The sequence below is a fragment of the Equus asinus genome, chromosome 13 (assembly GCF_041296235.1).
Source record: "Equus asinus isolate D_3611 breed Donkey chromosome 13, EquAss-T2T_v2, whole genome shotgun sequence".
Taxonomy (NCBI): domain Eukaryota; kingdom Metazoa; phylum Chordata; class Mammalia; order Perissodactyla; family Equidae; genus Equus; species Equus asinus.
In genome coordinates, this window is record NC_091802.1 from 57,144,615 (window position 1) to 57,159,321 (window position 14,707).

A 14,707-nucleotide genomic window follows, 5' to 3' on the forward strand; every position below is an offset into this window, starting at 1 on the left:
CCACCTAAAACGTAAGCTGGGCCTGGTGAGCGATGACATGCCTCAGCATATCCTGAGCTGTGCATCCGCGGGAGGAGCCCCATTCAAACCCCAGGCGGGAGCATTTTACGCGGTGCAGATATATGTTCCCAAAGACCTTGTCTCTTCCCTTCGAAGCCTTTTCCCTCAGGTCCCCCAGCCTTGGGAAGGAGAAGAGTGGACTGTTGTGCAGTGCTTGAGAGTAAGGGCTTACAGATAGGGGCTTCAAACCCCAGGTCTGGAACTCACAGCTTTGTGATCTCAGCAAAGTTACTTAACCTCTCTGAGCTCCCATGTAGTCATCTGCAAAATGGAACTGTTAACGGCAGCCACCTCCTGGGTTCTGTGAGGATTCGAGGAGTCGTGGTAACCACATAAGACAAGGTGGGGTGGTCTGAGGGCCTTCCATTACCAGAGGGTGGGGGTGGTCTGAGGGCTTTGGCCCACAAACCTTCAGGAGGTGCTCCTGCACAGCTGGAGGCACAGGTGAGGGAGCTATCAGTGGCCACGGCTACAGGGCCCCAGGCTGGTTCTCTGAGGCCCACAATGCACAGTGGACCAGTTGGCAGCACAGTCTAACCCATCACACCCGCTCTCCTCTGCTTCCTCTGTGCATCCCTGACACCACCTTATGCACATGTGAGCGACTCATCAGGTATGCCGCCCAGCCCTTGCTCGGGGGGGAGCATGTGGCTGGCCCTGGGGATTAACATGCCTGCTCTCTGAAATGGGTTCCCAAACCACGGGAACTCAGAATGTCCAGGCCCTCCACCTGCACATCCACGTCATGCTGGCACCTTGCTGTCCCCAGCCACTCCCTCTCGCAGGGCCGTGCAGAGGGGCCCTGAGGATTCTGCCTCACAGTTAGGGCTGCAGACAAAATACAGAACACCTAGTTAAATTTGAACTTCAGGAAAACAACACGGGCCGGCCCCATGGCCAAGTGGTTAAGTTCGCACACTCCGCTTCGGCAGCCCAGGGTTTCACTGGTTTGGATCCTGGGCGTGGACATGGCACCGATCATCAGGCCATGGTGAGGCGGCATCCCACATAGCACAACCAGAAGGACCTAGAACTGGAATATACAACTATACTGGGGGGCTTTGGGGAACAAAAAGAGGAAGATTGGCAACAGATGTTAGCTCATGGTGAATCTTCCTCAGCAAGAAAAAAAAAAATAAAGAACTCCCCAGTCAAGAGCAAGCACCAGACTCTCCGCTCCAACACACTGCACCTGCAGGGGACACCTGTCAACCTCTCCCGAGGACTCTCTCGTAACATTCTCTCTGGCAGCAGCAGTAGGATGACCTGGCCAGGTCCACAGCTTAGCAAGCATCCGGCTGGGGATGAGAGGTTGGTCTCTGCCTCCTGCAGCCCCTCCCAAACTCTGGGGGTTCTCCTAGGGTACCATCCCCCTCTTGGCTTGGTGAGGGGCAGGGGGCAAAGGCTCTCACTGCAGACCTCGTCTTCCTGGTAAGTCTGAGGATGCTGACAACGTCCTGCCTCTGTCTGGAGAGAGAGAGAGGCCAGGTGCAGGGCAGCTGGAACAGCCCTACTCAGTGGGAGACCAAAGGTGCTTGTCAAAAGGTATGTGACTGACAGCCCCAGGTGGCACAAGATGGGTCAGGAGTGTAGGACAGAGAATTGGCACTACAGAACCAAAGAAAGGAAAGTGTCAGCTGGGACCACAGCTGGTCTCAAAGGACAGGTGGGCTCTGCTTAAGTGAGAACACACGGGGTGTCTGCAGGCTGGGCTGACCAGAATGGCCAGAGCAGGGCATCTGTGCAGGCACAAAGGTGATGACACAGGAGATCAGATGGACAGGCAGGTGGAGCGGGCTCTAGAGGGCCTCGAATGTCAAGTTAACTCTGAAAAACACACACACGTAACAACATGCATATCATGAGCATTTGCTTAGTTGGAAGAAGTTCCCACGACAGGCTGCTGGTTCATTTCCAACACCACCTGCGCTCAGCAGCACCACCAGGAGCCGCCACCAGGGGGCACAGATGGGGCCGTGGAGCAGGCCTCTAGTTTCCAACCAGCCCTGCACACCTTTTCTTCTTCTGGCGGCATCACTCCTGCCCCGTCTGGGAGCTGTGCCTCCCTGAGCTGTCCCCACGCCAAGTGGCTCTGGTGGGAGTAACCAAAAACAGCAGAGGGGACGCGTCTTACCTGACGTCCGCCTCCTGGGGGCTCCAGCTCGGAGAAGGTCCTCACACCCTCGGAGAAACTCATCAACTGGCGCCCGGAGCCCCAGGGACACGACAGGCTGGATGCTCCTCTCTCGAAGGACCCAGACTTCTGCGCCAACTGGATGAGCCCAAGGCTTGCCCAAAGCCACTGTGTTTGTTCCCAAACCTGATCGTCCCAGTTGAACTTGTTCAATAATTACACAAATTGATCAGATATTATGTAGACTGGTGGACAGGGTAAAGCACACAGAATGGTTGCTCCTATTCAAAAACAAAAGCAGGAAATCCAAGTCGAATACTGCGCAGTCTATAAAGCTGAAGATACTCCTTGTTGAATTAGGTGTGAGCGGGACACTTCTAAAAGATTGGGGGGTGTCACAACAATCTAGATGAATTTGCTCTCCGACGACTTTGCGAGCATCCTGAGGACCTCCCTAGAAAGACAGATTCCCACTAAAAATAAAAGGGCTGAGCTTCATATCTGGAGATTGATGAACGGATGTTATTTCCCTCTGTTTCCCACTACGATAAAATGTATGGAACAGGTCTGCTTTTTCTGTGTCCTGCGTTTTCAGAGTCAGGTTTTTGGATAAACTGATTCCAATCAAATTGTGTAGGTTAAAAGGTTAAAATGTTTCTACTATACATGCCCCTGGCTACTGGGTTAGTTTCATATTTGGACCCTGGGGAGACTCTAGATGACATAAGGAGGATGCTGTGTGTGGCCTGTGGCTCTGCTCTCCGCCCCACCTCACCTCCACCCTCCCTCCACCCCTAGCAGGAGAGCAGGGCAGGCAGTCAGAGTTCCAGGGACCTGCTGCCATCCTTAGAATGGGATCTTGAGCCCCCCCCCGGCTGCTCCAACCCTGGACACACCAGTTACAAGAACCAATCAATTCACTCTTTAATTTAAGTTGGGTTGGGTTTGTCACCTGTTCCTGCAAGACCCCAGACTCCTTCAGGATGCTACTGGCTGGTCCTGAAAGAGGAGGCCAGATGCCAGAGGGGAGTAAAGTACAGAAGTGGGACCAGACAGCAGAGAGAAGGCTGTTGGGTGAATTATCGTGGGTGGGGCTTCACTCTGTGAGATCTTCCCAGGAGGAGCTGCTTGCAGCCCCTGGGCTGGGGCCAGAGGGTGGCCCTGTTTTAAGGACAGCCACTGGGCAGGATGGAGACGACAGATACAGCCGACTGGGCAGTGAGGAAGGAAGAGTCCCCCGTGTCAGGCCCCCAGCCCTGATGGGGAGACTCCGGGAGACACGCAGTCTGTGTTCCGGCTGCTCAGGGCATTCTCTTTGCTGAGAGGCCAGAAAGAAAGCAGATGACAGGAACTTTTTGCCTTTCGTAGGTCAACTCCTTTTGGAGTGGTGAAAATGTTTTGGAACTAGATAGAGTGGAAATGACTAGTTCTGATAGTTGATAGATCTAGTCTTGGAACTAGATAGAGTTGATGGTTACACGACATAGTGAATGTACTTTAGAAACGGAACTGTACGCTTTAAAACTGCCCTCAGCATTGTCTCTACGCCTCAGCTGGTTCTGACGATAACGACAGGGCCCCTGCTCTTACAGGCTTGGCCTGCTCTTCTGCTGTGCCCTCCGGGCGCCCTCTTTCCCATTAAGCACGTCTGTTTACCATCAGTGCTCTAGAGAACGCCCCAAGGACACCCCGTGTCCTTTCTCACAGTATCCAGATGGCGGCATTTTTCTGATAGCTCCCTGTGAACTAGATTTCCTCGCAGTGTTTCGAGCACTGGGCTTGATACCAACCTTTCCCCTAAACCTCTGCTTCCCCCAAAGGCAAGGGGCGCATCTGACTCCATACAGGGCTCCCTTTTAGGCCCTTTTCACTCTGAGATCCCAGGACTGCAGAGCTGCGGAGAGCCCTGGACAGTGTCCCGTGGCTGGCACCCTCTGCTCCGTGGGCTGACGGGTCCATGGAACCCTATGGGAGACCTCTGGGACGAGGGTCACTCAAGGCCACAGAAGCCTGTGCTGTTTCCACCAGAGCAACTCCTTGTTTATCTAGTTTTTTTTTCACATGTGAATATTCTTTTTTATTATTTTTTAAATAAATGGTTGCACACCAAACACATTGTTCTGCACTTTGCTTTTCCCTTCACTTAAAAATGTATCTTGGAAGACCTTCTACTCACTGTGTCCCTTTTTTTTTTTGTTAGGTGAGGAAGATTAGCCCTGAGCTAACATCTATTGCCAATCTTCCTCTTTTTGCCTGAGTAAGACTGTTGTTGCTGAGCTAAACTCTATGACAAACTTCCTCTATTTTGAATGTGGTATGCTGTCTCAGCATGACTTGATGAGTGGTGCATAGGTCCACACCCAGGATCCTAACCCAAGAACCCCGGGCCACAGAAGTGGAGCCCGTGAACTTAACCACTATGCCACTGTACCAGCCCCTCCCTTTTTTTTTTACTGTGCTAAATGTATATAACACAAAATTTGCCACTTTAACCGTTTTATTATTAGGAAAAAATTTGTTGTGGTAAAATATACATAACATAAAAGTTACCATTTTAACCGTTTTTAAATGTGTGGTGTGTGGCATTAAGCACCTTCACAATGTTGTGCAACCATCACCACCATCTGCTTCCAAAACTGTTTCATCACCACAAGCAGAATTAAGCAACGACTCCTCATTCTCTACTCCCTGCAGTCCTGGTATCCTCAAATCTCCTTTGTCTCTATGAATATGCTTAATCTAGATATTTCATAGGAATAGAATCATACAATATGTGGCCTTTCATGTCCGGTTTCTCTCTCTCACTGTAATGTTTTCAAGATTCATCTGTGTGGTAGCGTGTATCGGCACTTCATTATTTTTAGGGCTGCATAATATTTCACTGAATGTACAGACCACATTTTGTTTATTCATCCATCACTTGATGGACACTTGGGTCCTTTCCATTTTTTGGCTGTTGTGAATAATGCTGCTACGAACATGGGTGTACAAGTCCCTGTTTGAGTTTCTATTTTCAATTCTTTTGGGTCTATACCTCTGAGTGGAATTGCTGAGTCATGTGATAATTCTCTGTTTAACCTTTCGAAGAGCTTCTAAACTATCTTCCACAGCGGCCCCACTTTACATTCCACCAGCAATGCACAAGGCTTCCAATTTCTCCACGTCCTCCCCAACATTTGTTATTTTCAGATTTTTTGATAATACCCATCCTAGTCAGTGTGAAGTGGTATCTCATTGTGGTTTTGATTTGCATTTCCCTCATGACTAATGATGTTGAGCATGTTTCCATACGATTGTCAGCCATTTGCATACCTTCTTTGGAGAAAGGTCTGTTCAAGTCTTTTGCCCATTTTTAGTGGGGTATCTCGTCCTTTTGTTGTTGGTTTTTAGAAAGTTTATGTGTTGTAACTACTGGATTTCTGAAAAATATTGCATCTAAAAATAGGATTTCACTGGTAAATGAAGGTTGGGCCTCTTCATCTCACATACGGAGAAACAGAGGCCAGAGAGGTTGAGGCTGCACAGCAGCAAACAGAAGCAGCCTGACAGACTGCCTCACCTCCTCTGACCTCACCCAGCACCTGGAGTGGCATCAACCAGGTACAGGCTCTGTGAGGTGACAAGACCTCATGTCAGCAAGTCCTGGTTCCTGCTGTGCTCTGTGGATTTCAGCCTGGGAGGGAGACAGCGTGGGTGGAAGGCATTCCAGGCCAGAAGAACAGCGTGTGCAAAGACAAATCGTGTCCTTCGAGACTTGCCTCAAGAGCCATTTCCTGTGGGGAAATGAGGCTGGGAGGGCTTGGATGTTTGGGGGCATGGTGAGGAGCCCCCCCCGTAGTAGAGGGAGAGAGAAAGTGGTGGCAAATGAGGCTAGATTCTCAAGGATTTGAATGCCAGTAAGTTGGGATTTTCAGCTTAGAGACCCCAAGTCACACATTCAAATGCCTTCCTTGGACCACAGGTATTATACATGTGGAGAACAGTGGGTGTTAAACAATAGGGAGTGGAGGGGGCTTGTGGCTAACCAGAGAGTTGCCAGCCCTGCCTAGAGGGAGAATGGAAGCCTGCTGGTTTGTGACCCCTACTACAAAAAGTGGGGGCCGATGACGATGGTTAAGCCAAGGACGGTGGTGATCATGGGTCTTCCAAGGTTCTGTCATTTCCACAACTCCAGCAAATTCCTCCTCCATGGTGGGATTAGACCCAAAGTAACAATGCTGCTCGCTGCTTCCTCTGCCCATTGGGCCGTCGAACTGTAGGGAATTTATCAGATGCTCAGTTTGGGGCAGACTGAGATCTCAGCGGATGTCTCTCAATAGGCAAAGTCAGCCTCCATCTTCACGTCACCCCCTCCTCCTCAGCTTTCTCCCTCCTGCCACCTGGCGTGGTCTAAAGTGCGCTGGATTGGAACCCGGCTCGGCCGCTTCCCGGTTGGCAGACCTTGGGAAAGGAACTCAGCTTCTCCGCAGCACCACTTTTCTCATCTGGAAAAGAGGAGCCACCATTGTCCCCGTCCCCTTCACAGGGCTGCGTGAGGAGTAAAGGGATAACGAAAGCTCGGCTCCAGGCCCCCAGCAGACTCTCCAGAGACGGGGCGCCACTTCTGCTTTCCCAGCTCTAGGGCCCTCCCCTCCGCCCAAGGCTCTCTTTCGCAGCACGCCACACCTCGCTGGCTGCGGCCCCTTTAAGACGGCCTTGGAGGACCCAGTTTCAAAGCCGAGGGCGACCCTCGAGCTGCCACCTCTATGGTAAGTCGTCACTTCCGGCCGGAAGTGCGTGTGCCGGGCGGCCTGGGCTCCGGGGTCGGAAGCGGGCTGAGGCACGTGTTCCCTAGTGTCCGGGGCGAACGTGATCCGCGGCTGGTCGCCGACCCCCGGCGCGCGGGGTGACGCGGGCCTTGGGCTGCCATGGCCCGGCCTGCGGCGTCGGACCGCGCCCCGGGGTGGCAGCGAAGCTCCGCGGGGGGCGGGAGGCCCCTCGGCCGGGCCGGGGACCTCAGGGCCCGCTCCGCCACAGCAGCCAGCCTGGACGGGGAGGCCGAGGGAGCTCGGTCCGGACGCCGGCCCCGGGGTCGGGGTGCGGGGTGGAGGGAGGCGCCGGGGCCCCGCTGGGGAGCCAGCGCGGGTGTCGGGGTGCGCACACCTCGAGCGAGGCTTGCCCTCCCGGAGCGCGTTGTGTTACCCCCTTTTCTGCAGGGTTTCCGCCGAAAATGAGCGCTGTGCAGCCCCCGGCGACTGGAGCAGGCGTGCGACCGTGATCTCCTGCTCGTCGGCGACGCCAGCCTTCCGAGGGACCTCGGTTTGCGGATCCAGGTATGTCAGGCATGGGGACTGTCCTGCGGCCGCTGGTCTGGAGAACGGCTCCTGTGTTGTTGAACCTGCCCGGCGGCGGGTGCAGCCCTGTACCAGGCAGCCCGACCCTGACCTACAGCAAATTCCCAGGAGGACTGTTTCCTGGGCTCTGAATTTGCAGTAACAGGTGTGAACATTCTAGCAGCATTGTGATGATCATGTATGATACTGCAAACAGGACCTTTGCTCAAAGGCGAGAACCGCCGCGGTCAGTGCCAGACAGCAGGTGGTTTTCAAAAACCTGTAGACGGTGATGACTTAGTAAATATTTGTTGATACTTAGGCCAGGCACTGTGCTAAGTGTTAGAGATACAGAGATGAACAAAACAGCCATGGCCCCTGTTCTCAGGGAGTTTCAGCCCAGTTGGGGAGACAAGATTAAGCAGTCTCACTAAAGAGGGTGTAATTTAAGCTGAGGTGAATACCCTGAAAGAAAGCACAGCCTTACAAGGACGTGTATGACAAGGAGCCTGATGGAGCTTGGAAGGCTTTCCTGAGGGTGGTATCCTTGAGCTGGCCTCTGAAGGATGAGTAGAAGTTCAGTGGGAAGACCAGGTGGCAGCATGTGCAAAGGCCCGGGGGCTTAGCAAGTGTGGCTAGTGGAGGAGCTGAAAGAAGGCCATTGTAGCCCAGAAAGCAAGGTGGAGAATGATGTAGAACGAAACTGAAAAGGTGGGGCAGGGCCAGACCCTACAGGGCCTGTAGCTCATGTGGGTATTTTGGTCTTTCCTAAGAATATGGGAGGTCATTACAGGTTTTAAACAAGCAGATGATGTACTGAAACCTGGAGTTTCGAAAGAATACTATGTCCAGGACAGTTGTCCAATAGAACTTTCTGCTATGATGATCTGTGTCTGCACTGTCCAGTATAGCACCCACCAGCTACATGTGGTTATAGAGCACTTGTAGTGTGGTTGGTGCGATGGACGACCTGGATTTTTTATTTTAATTTAAATGTAAATAGCCACATGTGGCTAGTGGCTGCCGTGTTGGACAGCGCAGATCTAGAAGGTATCGGAGGGAGCAGTGACACCTTTATTGGAATCATGGCACACAGATGCCCCTTTAATCTCCTGCGCCCCGTCCCTTCCTGGGTAGAGGCTGAGGTGGAGTCGGCTTGGGGAGCAGCCCACGGCGATTGCTCCTGAGGCCCTCGCACGTGCACAGTGGCTGCTTGGGGACATGTCGCTTTTATCTTGAGCCTGTGGCTCGTGGCGCAGGAGTTTCTGCCTGCCGTGGTCAGAACATCGTGTCTGCTTCAGAGGGCGTGTCGAGGACAGTGGGCCTGGTGTGGAGGGGCTCAGGCTCTAGAGAGGTGGGTGTCAGTCAGTGCCATGGGACACAGAAAGGGGCGCTTTCACTGGCACTCAGCAGGATGTGACCCTGTGCAGAAGTAGACGCTGTGTCCACCCATGAGACAAGACAAAAGGCAGGAAGCCTGAAGGGCGTGAGGGGAAGTGGGGGGCTCGCGAGTTGGGGCGAAACTGGGGAAAACGAGGCTGGAAGAAGGGAGGAAGAAGGTAAGGATAGCTGGGTGGGTGTTGGGTTATGGGGGCTTTCTCAGCGTTCAGGGGTATTGCAGCTGCGTTACAGGCAGGTTTCTGAGGACGGCCCAGGTGCAGCCTGCAGAGAGAGGCGTAGGAAATCACTGTGACGGCCTTGAGGTAGGAGGCGAGCAGCCTCTGGAGCCCGGAGCCTCGGAAGGAGGAGGGGCTGATAGAGGTGGGTCACTCCAGGGCCCCTGCCACCTCGTACTCTGGGTGGAAGGTAGGTATTAGACTCTGGAGGGTATTTTAAGGTGCTGACAGATTTAACTTCTCTGAATGTGCGGACTTGCTCAAGCAGAAGAAAAGCTGACGAAGTGTACTTTCTTTGCAGGTGAGTTTACTGGAAGATTTGTGTGCGTGCTGGATCACAATCTGCTCATTTCTTTTCTGCCTGCTTCTGTATACCTGAAAAGTAATTGTTCTGGCTGAGGACCTTCCATGTTTCTTTGGTTTAACCATGTAATTTTTGAACGTTGAGCTGCTCAAGACCCAGTTTTGTATAAATAAAAGGGGCGAGACCCCAAGGAGACTTCTCATAAACTTTCTGGTTTCCCTGCCCGGGGACCCCGTGTCGCATCTGCTTGAGATACACAGTTGCTGGTGCTGTTCCCAACTAAAGAGTGACTTCTAGAGCCACTCACAATTCTCTATAGGAAGTGTGAGCATTGGGGACACTGCTCATCCTTGACGAGCTGAACTCTCAAGAAGCGGGGGCACGTGGAGGGAGATGACCATTGTCTTGGTAATCTGATGGGACGGGAGTGGCTACTATCGTTAAGGGTGGTGTTCACCTCGTTCAGAAGAAGGGCCACTTCGCTTTGGATAGAGTTTGCCAGAAAGTGACCACTGACTTCAGAACTGGTCATCAGTAGCTGCCAGGCACTGCCCGTCTCTGCTTCCTCATGTGCATTGCTGACCCCATGCCGAGCTCTTCCTCCAGCCTGCGATCCTAGGTCCACGCTTCACCGAGGACACTGCCAGCCTTCTGCAGGGATGGACAGCTTCTTGCTTCGGGGGCTTGGTGCTGTGGCTCTTCAGGTCACACACCCTTTGGGCTGCCAGTGCCGTGTGCCTTTAACTTAGTCCTTTGGCACCCCTGACCCAGGGGTTCTCAGTGGGTGCAGAACCACCTCTCCCCCAGGACGCAAACACATCTAGGGGGACATTGTTGTCACAGAGATTCGGGCACTGCTGGCACTGGGGGGTGGGACCCTCCTTCATAGCAGAGAATTCCCCCAGGTCTCCCACTCTTCAGCGTTTAGCTGTCTATTGAGTGAACAAAGGAAAAACCAGCCTGTGTTTTCTGCTGTCAGTGTGGTGGTGGTTCTGCATGTACTGGAAACATGACTATTTCACGCTCTCTTCGTCTTGTGGTTAGAGCTTTACAGATGAATACAGTTTTTATGTGGTGAAGAAAGGTTATCTTAGACTTTGGGTCTAGCCGGCCCATCAAGGTACCTGCTTGTCCTTGCTTGTATCTGTGTTTTTGGACATCCGTAGGGAACCTGTTGACTTAACGGCCTCTCGTCCAACCCTCGTCTTGTTCAGCTCAACTCTTGGGAGGGTCAGCCCCGCTAGCGCCTGCCAAAACCAAGAATGTAACGTCGATACTGCAGGGTAAACCGTGGGTGGGTTTATAACAGACCAGTTATCTAAAAGAGCTACAGGTGCAGAGGGCAGGCCCGGCCCCGTGGGCAGTTCAGGAGCAGAGCAGCACTTCAGCTCAAGGGACCAGGAAACAGCCACCTCGCCACCGCTGGGTAGAAGGACCCAAATTCTCCACGCCTAGAAGAGTTAGCGCACGGCTGCTGCGTGGCCCCTGTTGGTGCTTCAGTTTCTTCAGTTAAGTGGGGACGGTGATGACGCCGACTGCTGCCGGATGGGTGCTGTGAGGGATCGGGCGAAGCACTCAGGAGCACTTCAGACCCGTTAGCTGTGCCATCGTTGTCATCATTTACATCTTTCCTCGGATTTTCAGAGCGTTCTCACGGTATTTCCAGCTGTAAACCTGTAGGGTGCTGCAGTGTGGGGAAGTTCTGGGGTCTTAAGGAGTGTTGTTCGCAACAGGAAGGTGCCTGCCTGCTCCCAAGGCAAGTGGAAAAGCCTCAGAGCCGAGGTGGGGCTTACTATGGGCTCTTGGTTTTTTACTGTTTAGTTTTCACATTTGGGCCACTCACAAGAGCATACAACTCACTGTAGTTAGCTACACTCTCCTCCACCTGGTTGTCGTTAGAGGGAGAAAGTGTAATAACTGCGTAAATTCGCATGCTGTGTCAAGATCTACACTGGGAAAAATAGTACATATCGGTATTTCTGGAACAAACGGTTGGGAGACCCCCATCACTGCTACATTCCTCTGTGTGGTGGTCTTGAGTGCACGTGTCAGCTTCTTCAGTGGCTGTGGCAGGGCCTCGTCTGTCTGTCCTCAGTGTCAGTCTGGTTGAGCAGCTTCATGTCTGTAGACTTGGTGAGGGGTTGGTTCCACCTCTGGTTTCGGGGGTTAATCGGAAGCATTGGATCCTGGGCCCATCTGAGAAGTAACATCTCATTTCTAATGGGAAATGATGAAGTGGATGCGGTTCATGTTGGCGGAGCATTTGTGATTGGCAGGTGCCTGCCTGTGCTGCTCGTTTGGCTCTGACATTGACTGAGGAGGGTGCTTGAGTGTCCCCAGTGGCTCCATTTGGGCTGATCTGGGACTTCTAAGAGTGGAGGAGGCTGCCGAGAACAGGAACATCAGGATGAGGAAAGGATGACTATCCTAGCAGAGTGGCGTGGACTGAGAGAGGTGACCTTCCCTGGAAGCCCCCCACACCCCCAGGATGCCTGCGGGTCTTGACGTCCCTGTCCTCTCAGTCTGCTGAAGTGCTGCCCTAATGTGGATTCGTAACACCGAGCCTCCACCCGTCTCTGTGACTGCGCTCCACGAGCACGGCCTTCACTGATTCTCCTGCACATCGATGTGGTGGCTGGGCACCTTTGTAGGAGATGAGAGGGGAGCCTGGAGCCCAGAGGAGGCGGCTCGTGAGAACATTTCATGTGGCTGATGCCGTACTTAAGTGTGGCTCCTGGAATAATCCGCAGCTGTCTCCTGCTGTCATTCAGTTCCCGCTCCTTGGTGAAGTCGGCCCCGACTGGCCTGGATGGGGTTCTGGTGTCCTGGTCTTTCTCAGAGAACAGACGGATATGTAACATAGGCTGTGGTGTATCATGGATGGGCCTTAGCGTTTACGGTTCTTGTTCCTTGGGATTATGTAAGAGAGGGTTGAAGTGGGCAGGAGTTCAGTCTTTCAAAGAGAGGGTACTTTTAATAGTAGCAATGGATAGCTGCTGGAAATGCTTGGGCTTTAAGAAAGTCTTTTTTTATTTAAGATTTTACTTTTCCTTTTTCTCCCAAAGCCACCCGGTACACAGTTGTATATTTTTAGTTGTGGGTCCTTCTAGTTGTGGCATGTGGGACGCCGCCTCAGCCTGGCTTGAGCAGTGCCATGTCCGTGCCCAGGATCCGAACCAGCGAAACCCTGGAGCACCGAAGCGGAGCACGCAAACTTAACCACTCGGCCACGGGGCCGGCCCCATAAGAAGTTATTTTTCAATGTTAAAAAATTACTGTAGGGACACGAGAGGCCTGTAGCGGAAAATTTACTAAAGATTGAACTAAAGAATCGTTGTAGCGTCAAGATTTTGAACTTCTCTCTTCGTCCACTAGAGGATGCAGTCCTACACCAGACTTTTCTCTTCTGTCACTTGTTACAGTCTTTTTTTGTAATTAAGCCAAGATCTTATTTCACCAGAAAGTTACGCAGAAGGTTGATCTGCATGCTGGGCTGGGCTCTTTCTGAGGAATCTGCCAGGGTGTCGCAGTTGCGTACAGTTCCTGAGAAGTTTTTTCGTGTCAGGACCAGCTGAACCAAACCCAGTCGTAGGACACGGCTGTGCACGCAGTGCTTGGGGGCGGCCACGTTCTAAAGCATCTTTCCATCCAGATTCACTTCAGTGCTGACAGGTGGTTCTACTCAGTGTGACAGATCTTTGGTAAGGAATCCAGTGCAGCCCATACCAGTGGTTGAAGTCCCAGACATGTATTAAGGTTTTGGAAGCATCTCTAGCCGGAACGTAGCTCATACTTGAAAGGTACATATCAAGACTGAACAAAGTTTGTGCAGAGCCAGTGTGGTATAGGTTGCTGATGATTGTTGTTAAAAAAGTGCTGTTGAATTGGGAAAAAAGAACTAGGACTCTGGAGGTGTAATTTTAAGTAGAGTACTGCATGATCTCTGGTTTGTGAACCTGATAGCTTTCTGATGGCTTAAACACATGTTGAATTGAGGGGTCGTTGCAAATCAGAGACTCCTCCCCGCCCTCCGGAAGCTTCCATTGTGTAGGGGAGACAGGAAAGAAAGCAATAGATAGTGGGATAGCGTGGTGAGTGCTCTGGAAAGAAAGAAAACAACAGGGCTAGGGTGGAGTTTGCGATTTTAGATAGGGTAGTCTGGAGAGGCCCAAAACTAAGGTAAACGCGCACGTCACGTGATGGAAGAGCGTCTGAGGCAGAGGGCACGGCCGGTGCAAAGGAAGCAAGTATGACGGAAAACAAGGGTTTTGAGGAGGCTGGAGGGGCTGAGAGCCAGGCCTTGCAGAGCCTTGGAGGAACATGTGGGGCTGGAGCTTTTACTCTGGGTCAGGAGCTCACATTTTCGTCTTCTCTCATGTTTTCTTTTGTTTTGAGGAAGACGCCGTGAGCTAACATCCAGCATGGCTTGATAAGCAGTGCTAGGTCTGTGCCCGGGATCCAAACCCGTGAACCCCCAGCCACCGAAGCAGAGTGCGCAGAACTTTTAACCACTTGGCCACCAGTCCGGCCCCCTCTCTTCTCTCATGTTTGAGGGACCGTTTTCACCCTAATGAGTTTATGTTAGAAGTATGTGCTTCCTCACTGTTTACAATAGCCAAGACGTGGAAGCAACCTAAGTGCCCATCAACAGACGAATGGATAAAGAAGATATGGTACATATATACAATGGAATACTACTCAGCTGCAAAACAGAACAAAATCATTCCATTTGCAATAACATGGATGGACCTTGAGAGAATTATGTTGAGTGAAATAAGCCAGCGAGAGAAGGATAATCTGTGTATGACTCCACTCATATGAGGAATTTAAAATTATGGACTAAGAACAGTTTAGTGGATACCAGGGGAAAGGTGGGGTGGGGGGTGGGCACAAAGGGTGAAGTGGTGCACCTACAACATGACTGACAAACATTAATGTACAACTGAAATTTCATAAGATTGTAACCTATCAATAACTCAATAAAAAAAAAAAGATGGATGAATGCTTCACTAAATTATACTATAGTGTGAAGCTAAAATTTACCAAAATGTAAATCATGACACAGAAGACGTTTTTTTTTATTACAATTCCAAATAAAGAACAGTAAGGATATCAAAAAAAAAAAGAAAAAAAAAGAAGTATGTGCTTCCTCTTCTTATGCTGGCAGATTTGCCCAGTGAGGCGATCCTGGATCCACGCATGGGGAGTGTGTTCTTTCCCCTGGCAGCTGCGGGAGGCTCACCCTTGGCTCTGTTGAATCATGACTGCCGTGTCCCGAGAT

At 51.7% G+C, this 14,707-nt stretch overlaps 1 non-coding gene across 1 annotated transcript; it reads left to right on the forward strand.

The window, feature by feature from the left end:
- Positions 1-7,538: 7,538 nt before the first annotated feature.
- On the forward strand, positions 7,539-7,725 carry LOC123276502 (small Cajal body-specific RNA 16). Its single transcript, XR_006513007.1, has one exon. It is a non-coding gene; the product is annotated as a small Cajal body-specific RNA 16 (non-coding RNA).
- Positions 7,726-14,707: the final 6,982 nt, after the last annotated feature.